Source organism: Eptesicus fuscus, chromosome 10 (genome assembly GCF_027574615.1).
Source record: "Eptesicus fuscus isolate TK198812 chromosome 10, DD_ASM_mEF_20220401, whole genome shotgun sequence".
NCBI classification, from domain to species: Eukaryota; Metazoa; Chordata; class Mammalia; order Chiroptera; family Vespertilionidae; genus Eptesicus; species Eptesicus fuscus.
The window spans coordinates 46,415,282-46,428,359 of NC_072482.1; the positions used below are offsets into that span (position 1 = coordinate 46,415,282).

The 13,078-nt window shown below is 47.1% G+C and overlaps 1 protein-coding gene across 3 annotated transcripts in view; it reads right to left on the reverse strand.

Moving 5' to 3' along the window:
- BACH2 (BTB domain and CNC homolog 2) overlaps positions 1 to 13,078 on the reverse strand; it is a 335,928-nt gene that overhangs the window by 164,662 nt on the left and 158,188 nt on the right. The window contains exon 3 of one of the 3 annotated variants that reach the window (XR_008557210.1): positions 12,852 to 12,877. The exons of the other annotated variants lie outside the window; for them this stretch is intronic. The gene's annotated coding sequence lies outside the window, so the exon portion shown is untranslated. Of the gene's footprint in view, positions 1 to 12,851; positions 12,878 to 13,078 lie in introns of those variants that run through there. 3 annotated transcript variants of the gene reach the window in all.

Genomic DNA, 13,078 nt, shown 5'->3' on the forward strand with positions numbered 1-13,078 from the left:
CCTAATAGAGCTTATTCAATAAGGCCCTACTAGTACCCTAAAAATGGGGGGGGGGGGGGGAACCAAAAACAGGACAAGGAATTGAAACCAAATATCACAATAGAAAGCCCATGCTGGTCACGACTCTTGTGGAGCGAACTGTCTTTGGGCCCATTTCTTTATCCCTAGAATAAGAACAGAAACACCTGCTTTCTCTACCTCAAGGACCAAACTGGGAGCATTCTATATGTTACACAAATTTGAAATCACAAGAAAAAAACCAAGACAGTCCCTTATCAGAATAAACAATTAGGAATACTAATTCTCTTATGTTCAAGATTTTCAGAGCAAAGCTTGCCTATTACACAATGTATTACACAATACATTGATGTGTTTATTGGCCCCTCAGAAGAAGCCAAATATCTGCACAACTAAAGGCCTATAAAATATACTGAGGACACTGGTCAGTGAATGCTGGAGGCTGCTCTCTGGTACCCCCGGGGAACCGCATGCTTACACTATTAATACCAGCTGAACTTGTCACTGTAACGACATAATTTAATTAAATAGTATGTTGGCCAATGACATACAAATGTGAAAATAAAGTTATTTTTCTGAAAAATTAGTGAAATAAAGGATATGAAAGGAGCAAGTTGCTGAAGGAAATCTTCTATTGAAGTAGATAGGAATAAGATAATTGTGAAAGACTGGGAAATAATAAGAATTTAAAATGATTTTGCACTCAGAGTGTGTTGCAAGTGCCTTTAAAAATTCTTTCAATTTTAAGAGACTGAACACAAAAGTCATGCAATAAATGTGCATAAAAAGTGACACAGAACTTCCAATCAGCAGACCCAAACCCAGGAGAAGGCCTTGGGCTCACATCGAAAGACTGGAGAATAACTCTTCATCTGCAGCCTTAAGTCAATATGCTATGTAGGCTATGTAGTATCTTTAAAAAAACACACCAATTATTCATTCTTTAATTGATTTTTTTTAACTAACCAGAAAACAGGTGGCCCAGTCAGGTTAGCTAAGAGGACTGTAGAACCAGCCACGAATCCCGGGAATCTCTAGGAATACGGAGTTTCTTCTCTTTGTTTTTCTGATTTTTAATTTTTTATTGTCTAATTTTCCCCAATAGTCATTCATTGCTCATTTAATTAAAAATATTTTAATGTAAGTTTTAGGCATCCTGAAGCAAGTCTTTGTATATTTAAAGGAAGAAAAGGTCAAATATTTTTGCTCATGTGCTGCTTACACTGTAATTCTGCATTTTGCAACCCTATTTCTGGGAGAAATAGCGATAAGACTTGCTATTATTTGTAAGATGGCGCTATTTGTAAGATTGGATTAATTGGGGTTCAATTAAGTTGAACCTCCCAAGGAACAAAAGCTGGACATTTCCAGGGTCAAGCTTGATTCTGGGCAGCAGAACCCTAACGAGGTTTCCTTTTACTAATCTGGTCCTCCTGTACATGTTGGGAAACGACACAAGTCCAGGTGAAGCTCATTCTGCCTGGGCCGCAGGGACTGTGACTCACAGCATCTGGCTGGGGATGCCCAGGGGTCGTGCATGACCAGACACTGGCAAAACACTTTTGAGAAACCTCCTCCTCAAATGAAAATACCCCTGTGAGAAACCGGTCCCATGTACTGAACAAGAGTCAAGTCCGTAAAACACCTAAAAAGACAAATGTTTGCCGGTCGCGGTATCAAACACAGGCTGCCCTCCCTTACCAGAACATACCGAGAGGTTTACAGGAAAGGACTGCTTGAGAGCAGTAGGATGGGATACCTGGCAAGACTCGTTTTAACCTTTACTTTTTCTCTTTCTCCCTGTGGGCCAGGGTGGGGAAAACCGGCCCTGAATCTGCTCAAAGCCCAGTTAAGCACAGCCTAACTGTGCTTAGAGACTGGGGTGATCATTCTCTAAAGCGTCTACTGAGGCATTCGTTTTATTCCTCAGTAAACCTGTCTCTAATTTCCACATCCCGGGAGAGCCTGGACAAAGGATGAATGTTAGACTGCACATCCATCAGGGCTCAGGCGGGTAGTATAAATGTGGTCGGTGAGAGATGGGTGTGACTGGTTCCCCAGACTCTCTGATGACTGGGGGACTGCTGGGCAAGAAGGGACAGAACTGGGACAGAATTTGGGTTCCACGTACAGGGCAGCTGCCTTGCTAGAGTAGACATTCAGACTGTCCACAGCAACCGTTCAATTTTTTTTCCCCCATGGAACAACTTCCTATAGCTATTCCTAAAAAAAGGGAAATAAAACCAAAAGCTCATCTTCAGAGAAAAATAGAATGGCAAACCCAGAACGTTTTGCTTCACTTCAAAACTGTTGCTGAATTGCTTAGAAGGTGTACGCAGGGTGCTGCACCGCAGTCCCCCAAGAAGATATGTCTAAATCCTCATTCTCAAAACGTGTGAATGTGACCTTATTTGGGAAAAGGGTCTTTGCCGATATAATAAATGGAGGTTCTTGGGATAAAATCATCCTGGATTCATTGGGTGGGTCCTGAACCTAATGGCAGGTCTCGTGAGAGTCGAGGGAAGACACGGAAGGGAAGCCATGTGAAGTAGAGGCAGAGGTTGGAGGTATGCAGCCACACACACCAGGGAACTGGAGCCTGCCCAGAAGCTAGAAGAGGCGAGGGAGGATCTTCCCCAAAGCCTTAGGAGAAAAGTGAGAACCTGGATTTTAGACCGTGAGAGAACACATTCCTGTTGCTTCACGCCACCCCATCTGTGGTAATCTGTTACAGCAGCAGCCCTAGGACAGGAACACAGAAAGCTAGGAGAGGCTGGCGGGAAACGTCAAGGAACATCTACTGGAAATAGCAGTCTTACGTATGAATACCAATATCAACTCCCAGCCCCGAAGCACAATGCTCCTGAAGGGGGAGGAAGCAGGAAAGAGGGCGGAAACCTCCTCTAAATGTATGCTGGGCCCCAAACTTTGATCTATAAGAATCTGGAGGCCGGGTCAGTGGCCAAACCTAGTCTGTGTCAGAACACCTGGGGAACTTGAAAAAAAATCCTGAATTCTCCACTTAAGGAGGGCTAAATCTGAATTTCTGGGGGTCAGGCTCGAGCATCTGTGTTTTTTCAAAAGTTTCTCATGTGATTCTGATGAGCCATTCTCCTTAAAAATGACTGACCTGGCCTAGGTGGTCTGTTCCTCCCTTAAATGTTCGAGAAGTAAAGCTGAAGTTGATTTTTTTTTAAAAAAAAGGCATTATTATTTAAAAAAACAGTTCTATCATTTATGCAAAGCAAATGTAGGTGTAGTATGAAGTATTAAACAATACAGAGGAGCAAGCACAGAGATGAAAGTAAAAATCACCCAGATTCATCATCTTGTGGAACCTCCCACGAATTTTTTCCGGGCAAAGGATGTACGGGTGTATATGAACCTTGTGACTCAAAGTGTGGTCCCAGGCCAGCAGCACTGGCAATCCCGGGGACCCTGTGAACGGTGCGGAATCTCAGGTCCCTCCCCAGTCCTCCTCAGCACTTTCAGGTAAGCACGTAAGAAGCATTGGCTAAATATAACCAAAAATATACTATTTCCCTTATTCTGTAACTTGCTTTTCCACACATCAAGGTGTTGTAAACACCTGTCATTAGCAATAAATACAGACCTATAAGATCTTCCTTAAGGGATACATGGTATTCTTTTTTTTTTCATGGTATTCTTTTATGTACCAGAACTTACTTAGTCAGACCCCTTTTGACGATTTCTATTTTCCCATTTTCTTCCACTACTGCAAATAACACTGACAGAAGAATATCCTTGAAGACACATCTTTCTGTTTTGCCATTCTTATTTTCAGGTAAATCCCCAGGAGTGCGTGTGATAAGTCAAATGATATGCACACTTATCATTTTGGTAGGTAATGCCAGGGTGCCCTCGCATAACCTCGTGCCAGCATGCAAGAACAGGGACTCTTCTTACCAAGGCTGGCTTCCTCACACCCTCGCCAACATGGGAGTTTTCCCAATAATTTTAACCTTTGCCTATCTGATTCTTAAACATGACAGTTCATTGATATTTTTCTTGCATTTTTTTTTCCTAAAGCCTATAAAAAAGCTGACTATCTTTTCATACATGTATTGGTCATCTGTATTTCTCCCTTTGTGAACTGTCCAGAGCAATTTTGGTTATTTAAAATAACAGAAGAATCTGTGGAATTACAGAGTTTAGAAATACGGTTTAATCACAATGAGAAGATATGAGGAAGTAAAACAGGAGAAAGGGAGAAGAAAATGTGCCATAAAAAGGATAATCAAAAGATTAGTTTGTGTGTTTATTTATAGACACTGGTTACAGCAATCCCGTGATTAGGCAAATTAATGCAGCTGCGTATGATCACAGATCCAGGATCAGCCCCCACATCCTTTTCAAATGATGCCACCTGTCATTTAAGTATTTTGCATTTGCCTTTTATGTTACATACATTTCGTGATTCCCATTTTAAAAACATCATTAGTTAACTCTTGGAAGGCTGGCAAAACACGGATTCCTATCTAGCATCTCTCTCATGGTTGGGAATGGGAGAGCGCACCTCTCTCCTGGGCAGGCAGGAGAAATCACATGCGTGCCTCTAACAAAGAACCCTTGCGTGCCTCAAACATTCACTTCTCAGTGAGCAGCTGTATCTATCTCACTGGGTGTAAAACTGGCTCCCCGCTCAGAATCAACAGAAAACCATGGGGGTCAGATGTTCCCCGGCTGGACTGCAGTAGCCCAGGCAGACCGTCCTCATGCCACAGGACATGTGCAGCCTTTACGCACCCTGTCACACACTCCACGGGCTCCACACCGCACACAGGGCGCACGGACCCTTTCTACCTCACAAGTGGCAGGGGTCTTCTCACAGGGAGCCCGGCATCTCTCTCAACCTAAAGATGACTCCAAATCAGTGAAACCCCACCTCATCCACCCTGCCATCCTCTGCTGGCTACGGCTTCCTTTGTGAATGGAGATGAATCAGTCACCTTCACTTACTGAGCGTCTCCACATATGGCAAGAGCAGTGTGCCAGGTGTTGAGGGGGAGGGCTGCGGAGGAATGGAGGAGACGAGGAAAGGGAGTCTCCTGACTCCACTATGCAATCTGCAGGATGTGAACAGGCTACACAATGTCTTTTTCAACACGTTTCAGGATATTAGAACAAGGGGGCTCATTATAAAGCCTGAAGAAAGGAACTGGGGGAGGATAAAAAGATGTCTGACCTTTTACAGCAGGCCCTACCTATGTAAACCCATGGACCGCACGAACCTTACCAGGCTCGAAGAGCTTTCAGTAGCTGCTACAAGGGGGATTTACGCACAATAGGTTCTTCCAGGTTTTTAAGGGGTAAGGAATGCTGGAACACATCTCGAAAATGTGGGTCAGAGTCCAGGAAGCTCACTGTTACAGTGTCACGAGATACTCCTCTGTGCTCCTGTCAGATCAGAGCAGCAGGGAGGGGAGGCCTCGGGTCTGCCACAGTAGGAGAGGTGTAGACTTTACTATTTGGATAAGAGATGCAAAGAGGAGAAAGAATGGAGACCTTTAAACAAAAAGAAACAAAAGAGTGAAAATGAATTATATATAGATTAGAGGCCCAGGGTGTGAAGTCACGCGGCCCTGCTCACCTGCGCATGCCCTGCTGTGCTCGAAGCCTCACCCACCCACACGCGCCTGACTCACCACGCCCACCCACCCGCCACCCTGCCCGCCCACCAGCCGCCAGCCTTGCTGCGATGGGAGCCTGTGGGCCGCGGGGGAGGGCCCGAGAGGTGCTCCATGCACCTCATGGTGACCGGTCGTTTGGTCGTTTTGGTCGTGATGCCTCTTGGCCTTTTATTATTATGATATTATGTATATACAAATGCATCATTATATATATATATCAACCAGAGTGAGATGACTGTTTTAACCATGTGGATAACATTCCACTGAATAATGAACATGAGTAATGAGTGTAAACATCTGGGAAGTATGTCTCCCAAGTCAGAGTGTTTGGCACATGTGTTGTGTGTCTTTGTGTCTTGCTCTTAACGGTGATACTTTCTTTAACCATTTAAGGACAAAAACACTGTGGACCGTAAATTCTAGAGCCAATTCTAAAATAGTAAGAAGTGGCCAAATGCCTGGTGGTGTAGGCCGAATCTCAATCCAACACTTGATGGCTATAGCCTCCAGTATGACTGAAAATCTAGGTCTAGTGGTCCAGCGAAAAGACAAGATTACACCACGGGCATGGTGGCAGATTTCGGCTCCTCAAACCGAGCCGACTTGACTTGTCAGGGAGGAGGCATCTTCTCTTTGGTTCCGCCTTACGTGGGGGGCGGCAAGCTGTCGACAACTCCTACTGCACAGAGAGTTGTTCACACTGCAAAAGTGTTTACTGCTTACAAGTGACGCTCAAAATTAATTCACAGCAGCAACACCAGCAGAAAGCTTTGACAGACTGTCTTATGTGTTGACACAGTTACAAGTTGTTAGATAAAAAAAAAAAAAAAGTAACACACTTTCCCTCTTTTCCAGCCCATACACACAAAAGTTGCTCCACAGCGAGACCATGAAATGTGTCTGAGACTGTGAATGCCATCCTGCAGGTGAACATTTCCGGTTCTGGGTCAAGGGCGTGAGAAGAAAATGGACCCTAGTTTTGAGGGCGAGCAAGGTGGCCAGCCTCTGGCCCAGCCTCAGCTAAGGTTGGTCACAGTGGTTGTTTTTCTTTCAAGAGTACTTCCCTCCAGGGCGAGCCTCAGGCGCCGGGTGGGAAGTGGGGTGGAGCTGTTTATATACCTCCTCAGCAACAGAGGCTGCCAGGAGAGCAGCTTTCACAAGCACAAATAATTCATCTCCCTATTCCTTCCTCCCACCCCCTTATTTTTCCCCATCGCCATTTATCCCCATTATACCCTCTTCCACCTCTACCCCCTCCACCTCCCAAACCGCACACTGTTGTCCGAGTTCGCGAGTTCTTGACTCCTTTACTTCAGGAGGCAGGGAAGCTTGCTTGCTTAGAAATGATTTACATTAAATATCAGAAAGAATGCAGTGCTATTTAATTATCTCAAATCACTTGAGATAATTAGAGTAAAAAAAAAAAATGAAGCCAGGTGGGATAGCAAATATTGAGCCTTCTCTGGGAGGTGTTTTTCAGACTCTGGCTCAGCTCTGGGCTGTGGAGAGAGGTTGTGTTTGAAGATCCCTGTGGAGCAGCGTCCCCTCTGTGAGGAGCCCTGTGCCATGGAAGATGAAGGCCAGTACTTAACTCTGTAACTGTGCTTCCCAGAATCAGAAGTTGCTATTCATGTCAATACTGTGCAAGAGCATTCTTTTTTTTTAAAATATATTTTATTGATTTTTTACAGAGAGGAAGAGAGAGGGATAGAGAGTTAGAAACATCGATGAGAGAGAAACATCGATCAGCTGCCTCTTGCACACCCCCCACTGGGGATGTGCCCGCAACCAAGGTACATGCCCTTGACCGGAATCGAACCTGGGACCCCTGAGTCCGCAGGCCGACGCTCTATCCAATGAGCCAAACCGGTTTCGGCAAGAGCATTCTTTACATGGGCTATATTTAAGTAACAATTGAAAATAAAGCCTGTGTAGAGCCGACCGGGACCAAAACTGTAAATCAGGCCACTTCACCGACTCCCCATGAACTTTTCTCTCTCTCCTTTCCTAGCCGTGGTCGGCAGATAGCCAAAGAGCTCCTCTGCCTTTGCCCTCACCTCTTCCCAAGCCCGCACTTCACCTCCTTCTCTTCCTTCACCATCAGACTCCCTTTCATTTGGTGTTAGGAAGAAAGCAGTGGAAAGAATCCATACTAAAATGCAATGCCTGGTGGTGTAAAGAACCCCCTACAGGGCTTTGGGGGTTCCCCAGGGGCCCCTTGAGTTGGTGGAATTCCTGCTGGTGTGAGGAGATACAGGGAGAAGTCTTAAACACGGAGGGCAGAGGAGATTGCGGGGTGCCTTTAAATCTATAAAGGAGTTCTGCTTTCCTCATGCATAGACCAGAGTCCAGTATTCAGATGTGAATCTGCAGCCAGCAGGAGAGTCAGCCGGACCCAGAAAGCCATGGATTAGCAAGCACTGGTCCCACCAATGATGGTGCCACCGACACAATGCTAACATCCTGCAGCATTTGCTCTGTGCTGGGCATTGTGCTGTGAGCTCATCCAATACCCAGCAATCCTGAGGGGGAGCAGTTCTGCTATGTTCCCTTACCAAGGTTTATGAAACTGAGGTTTACGAGGTTAGATAACTTAAGACTACAGGAGCTAAGAATATAGCAGAACTGGAATTGAAAACCAACTGAGTCTGGAACCAGTGCCCTTCTATCCCGCCTCCAGTGGTTTCATGCCAACGGCAACCATCTACTGATGAGCAGCCGGGGCAGGCCAGCACCCCCGGACTTACCACGGTGGGATGCTAAGAGAACTACAGGCCATCCACAGACACAAACGGCTTTTCTCACGCGGATGAGGGACAGGAAGAAGAGCACAGAACCTGAATGGGGTGGATCAGGTTAGAATCCTGGCCCTGCCACTCGCTCGCTTCATGACCTGGGGTAAATCTCTGCGCTTCAATTTTCTCATCTAGAAAATTATCTGATACTACCCGTTTCGCAGAGTTGTTTGTGAACATCGAATAAGGTAACACACATGAAAAATGTTTTTGGAAAGATAAACGGTTAGAGGTCATTGTTACTGCTAAGAGTCCTTTCATGGGAAGTGTGGTTCCTGAGAACAGAAGACTGACTTTCACACAGGTACCCGCTAGCCTGACCTGAACCATCCAGGACCAGGTTCTCAGGATGATCCCTGGGGAAAAGGGAGCAGAAGCAGGCTATGAGGGGCATTCCCTGTAATAACAAGGTCTGACCCCCCAAAACAACCCATACAGATGGGTTCTGTAATGTGTGGATGAGAAAGGTTAACGCTCGATGACTTCAGAGCAGGTGATCCTTTCCGCAATCACAAGCTGCTCCCTGCAGTCTGAGGTGACGCTGCTTTGCTGATGATTACACGTGTGCCTTTGCACACTGCAGCGTGGGTTCAAAAAAAGGGTCCCCTTTGTGCAGGCAGTTCCTCATTTTGTTAACAATTCCAAAATGCAGGAGCATCTCCCAGATAGTTCAAAGACACCACGCTGCTAAAATCCAGGGGCAGCCAGGAGGCTGCTAAACATCCTCTGCTCACAGCCTGCATCTCAGCGGCTATGAATCTACCCCTTTAATTACTGAGAGTCTCAATCCTTTTTCTACACATGAGCTCACCCTTCAAACCACCACATTGGTGGCTGTTTTGGGGAGGGTTGAATGAAAGTTCAAAGCATTATGTCATTGTAAACAAACAATCACATGTAGCGTGACTCTGTGGAAAATACAGCATTTCACTCTGTGGTGTTGGTTCCACTGCAAGAACAGGGAACCCAAGCGGTGAGGTCAGTGGGCCAGCTGCCACACAAAGGAGAATGCCAAGTCCACGCACAAAGAGCAAGCTGCCTTGGCTCACCACGAGAAACGGAGCTCGTTACTGTGATCCCAGCCACCGAAAGTGAGTGCTTTCCTAAATTAAACCGAGCTTCAGAGATTGCTTCTCCTTGGCAGTACATGCTCCTGCCAGGAGGCCAGGAGGCCCGGACCCTGGCTGGTGAGGAACATGACCACATTCAGGTTGGTTTCGTTTAGAGACATCTAGGCGCCTTGCTGGCTAATAGACAGTAAATGAAAACTTGCTCCCATGACTTGGGCAGCAAGGATGGATGCAGGGCAGTGGTGGGGGTTAAGAGAGAAAGTTACCTAAACCCTAGACACCTCACCCCGTCCAAGAGGAGAAACCACAGTCTTCTGCCAAGTGGCTATGCCTCCCCGTTGAGAGCAATGGGTGGACAGGTAAGTGAGCTGTTCCGAAGGTCAACCGGACTTGGACCTCATCTGCTTTTTCCTGAGGCAGATGTTCTTCTTCCGGTGTGCAACGGGACTGGCCACAGCCCCTACGTGGCTTTTTGTTTGTTTTCAGCAAATCTAACGGAAGTATTAGAACAAGCTGGGCTCATATGCCAGCCAGCCACCCTTCTCGCCTTCCTATGTCCGCCAATCATTCTTCCAGGTATCCCCGGGTCTTCTCTGATCCCTATGTTTCTTGTTCTGTCCTGACTTCATCGATATTCATATCCAGCATTCACCAAAGTCTCCCTGATGACGCCTTTGATATGTGCCTAGATTTTATCCTCAACTCTCTATTCCTACGGTCATCATTTTTGTGCAGGGTTGTCCCCCCAGCTCCCCTATCTGTGGCTACACCATCACAAGAACTTTCTGACTGGTCTGTGCCTCTGGTTTCTGCCCAACCAATCTGTCAGGGACATCACCACCACGCCACTCTGACAGCCTTCCAGGGTGTAACTCAAACTCGGCGTGTATTCGTGGCCCTCAACGGCGTGGTACCAAACTGCCTCTCCAATCCTATGTTCCACTCCTGCCCTGTACCACCCCCTCCCCCCGTTGCATCCATGCCTTTGCACTCCACCGTTTCCTACCCTAAATGCCCCCTTCTTCCTTCTGTCTGGCTACCACCGAGGCCCAGGTAAGACATGTCTCCTCCAGGAAGAGCTAGGGCCACTCCAGGGGAACATGCAGCCCTGATCCTGGTCACTCGACTTGGACCCCTTTTATCATACTTATTGCTTTTAGTGCTATTCAGATGCAAATTGGTAAATTTCTTGTCTCTTCAACTAGACTTATTATGGCTCCCAGAAGACTATATTTTCTATTTCTTTGTAATCATCTCTGCCCATTCCACCCTTAGTCCTTCTCCTCCTCTTCCTTCACAACCCATGTAACTACTGCAATAAATAAGGACTTCTTTTTATGTATGTCCTGAGGAGAAATCAGGAGGGAACCTAAATTGAATGTAAAAGTAAATTCAGCGGAAATGTAACTGGTCCCCTCTGGGTGGATGACACAACAGAACTGAATAAACCCAGCATAATTGTGGCAGCAGAATTTGCTGTCAGCAAATTTGTGACACTACCAAACACGCTCACCTATGTTAAAGCTAGTAATAACTCTAGGGTTGACATCTAATTCAGTATGTACAGGAGAGAGAGGAGGAAATAAAATAATTCCTCCACAGAAATGCATTCCCACCCTTCAACTCTTTAAATACATGCCTGCCCTTTTAAATCAGTTTTTCTTTATAAACTAGAGGCCCGGTGCAGGAAATTCGTGCACGGGGTGTGTGTGTCCCTTAGCCCAACCTGCACCCTCTCCAATCTGGGACCCCTCTCACAATCCAGGACTGCTGGCTCCCAACTGCTTGCCTGCATGCCTGCCTGATTGCCCCTAATCATTTCTGCCTGCCAGCCTGATCACCCCCTAACCACTCCCCTGCCAGCCTGATTGATGGCTACTGCTCCCCTGCCAGCCCCATTGCCCCTAACTGCCCTCCCCTGCAGGCCTGGTCACCCCTAACTGCTCTCCTCTGCAGGACTGCTCACCCCTAATTGCCCCTAACTGCCCTCCCCTGCTGGCCTGGTCGCCCCCAACTGCCCTCCCCTGCAGGCCTGGTCCCCCCATCCCAACTGCCCTCCCCTGCAGGCCTGGTTGCCCCTCAACTGCCCTCCCCTTCATGCCTGGTCACCCCTAACTGCCCTCCCCTGCCGGCCCAATTGCCCCTAACTGCCCTCCCCTGCCGGCCTGGTCACCCCTAACTGCCCTCCCCTGCTGGCCTGGTCACCCCTAACTGCCCTCCCCTGCAGGCCTGGTTGCCCCCAACTTCCCTCCCCTGCAGGCCTGGTCCCCCCCAACTGTCCTCCCCTGCAGGCCTGGTCGCCCCCAACTGCCCTCCTCTGCTGGTCCAGTCACCCCTAACTGCCCTCCCCTGTAGGCCTGATCCCCCCCAACTGTCCTCCCTTGCAGGCATGGTCCCTCCCAACTGCCCTCCCCTGCTGGCCTGATTGCCCACAACTGCCCTCCCCTGCCGGCCATCTTGTGTCCACATGGGGGCGGCCATCTTTGACCACATGGGGGAGGCCATCTTGTGTGTTGGAGTGATGGTCAATATGCATATTACCTCTTTATTATATAGGATATTTCCCATTGTAGACATTTTCTTCTGACAATGCACCTCACTGCCCTGTCTGGGGTTAGCATTAACCCAGACATGGAGAGAAATGGGGGCAGTTAGTGTACAAAAGGATGGATGGAAAGGAGTCTTTCCTGGTTGATGGGGTTCAATCCTGCTGGAGTACAATGAAGTACCTGGTGGGGATGGGATCACAGGATGTGCAGCTCAGGTGGTCGGGGCTCAAAGGCCATGTTTCTCTGGGGCAGCAATGATTATGCAGCAGGAAAGGGGGTACACAGAAGAATAATCTGAATGACAATCATCTCCAGAGTGGTGGCCACTGAAGTAAAGCATTTTACATTTCAGAGCTCAGATATTTTGAATGGAAAGGAAGGGGGTTGTGTTTTCTATATAAGTAGGTGTTTATATCTAAACGGAGAGCTACATGCTCTAATTGAATTGAAACTTTGTGCAAAGAACTGGTCTTTGCTTTAATCAAGGCCTTTGAGGAGGAAGAAAAGGGCTGGGGCTGATTCCTTACCATCAATTTATTTATTTAGATGGCCATGTGGAGATCTGGGGCCCGGGGTTTCCATCAATCAGTTATTGGGATATACGGTGGCTGTAGACACAGAGCAGATAATATGAAGCGTGGAATAAGTAGATCCAGACGTTGGCAGTGGTTCTGAGATTTATACTTTTAGAATAATTTCAACAGCACCCTTTACTTGTATCATTTGTCTCCTTCTCCCCAATGGAGTGATGACTTGGCAACATGATCACCTCTCAGGCAGCATGGTGTAGCAACCTTTTTGCAAAAATGAGAATGAAATTGAGGAATGAAGGCCTCCAAAGCAGCCATGCCTTCCTTGCCAGTTGCGGTCACTATCCTCCAACCCACCACAGCCAACTCGAACAGTGTCTTTGGCTTCTTTGTCACAAACACAGTGATGCTCTGTTCCCTCCTGCCACGTCTACCCACCCATCTACCTCTCACATCTTGAGAATC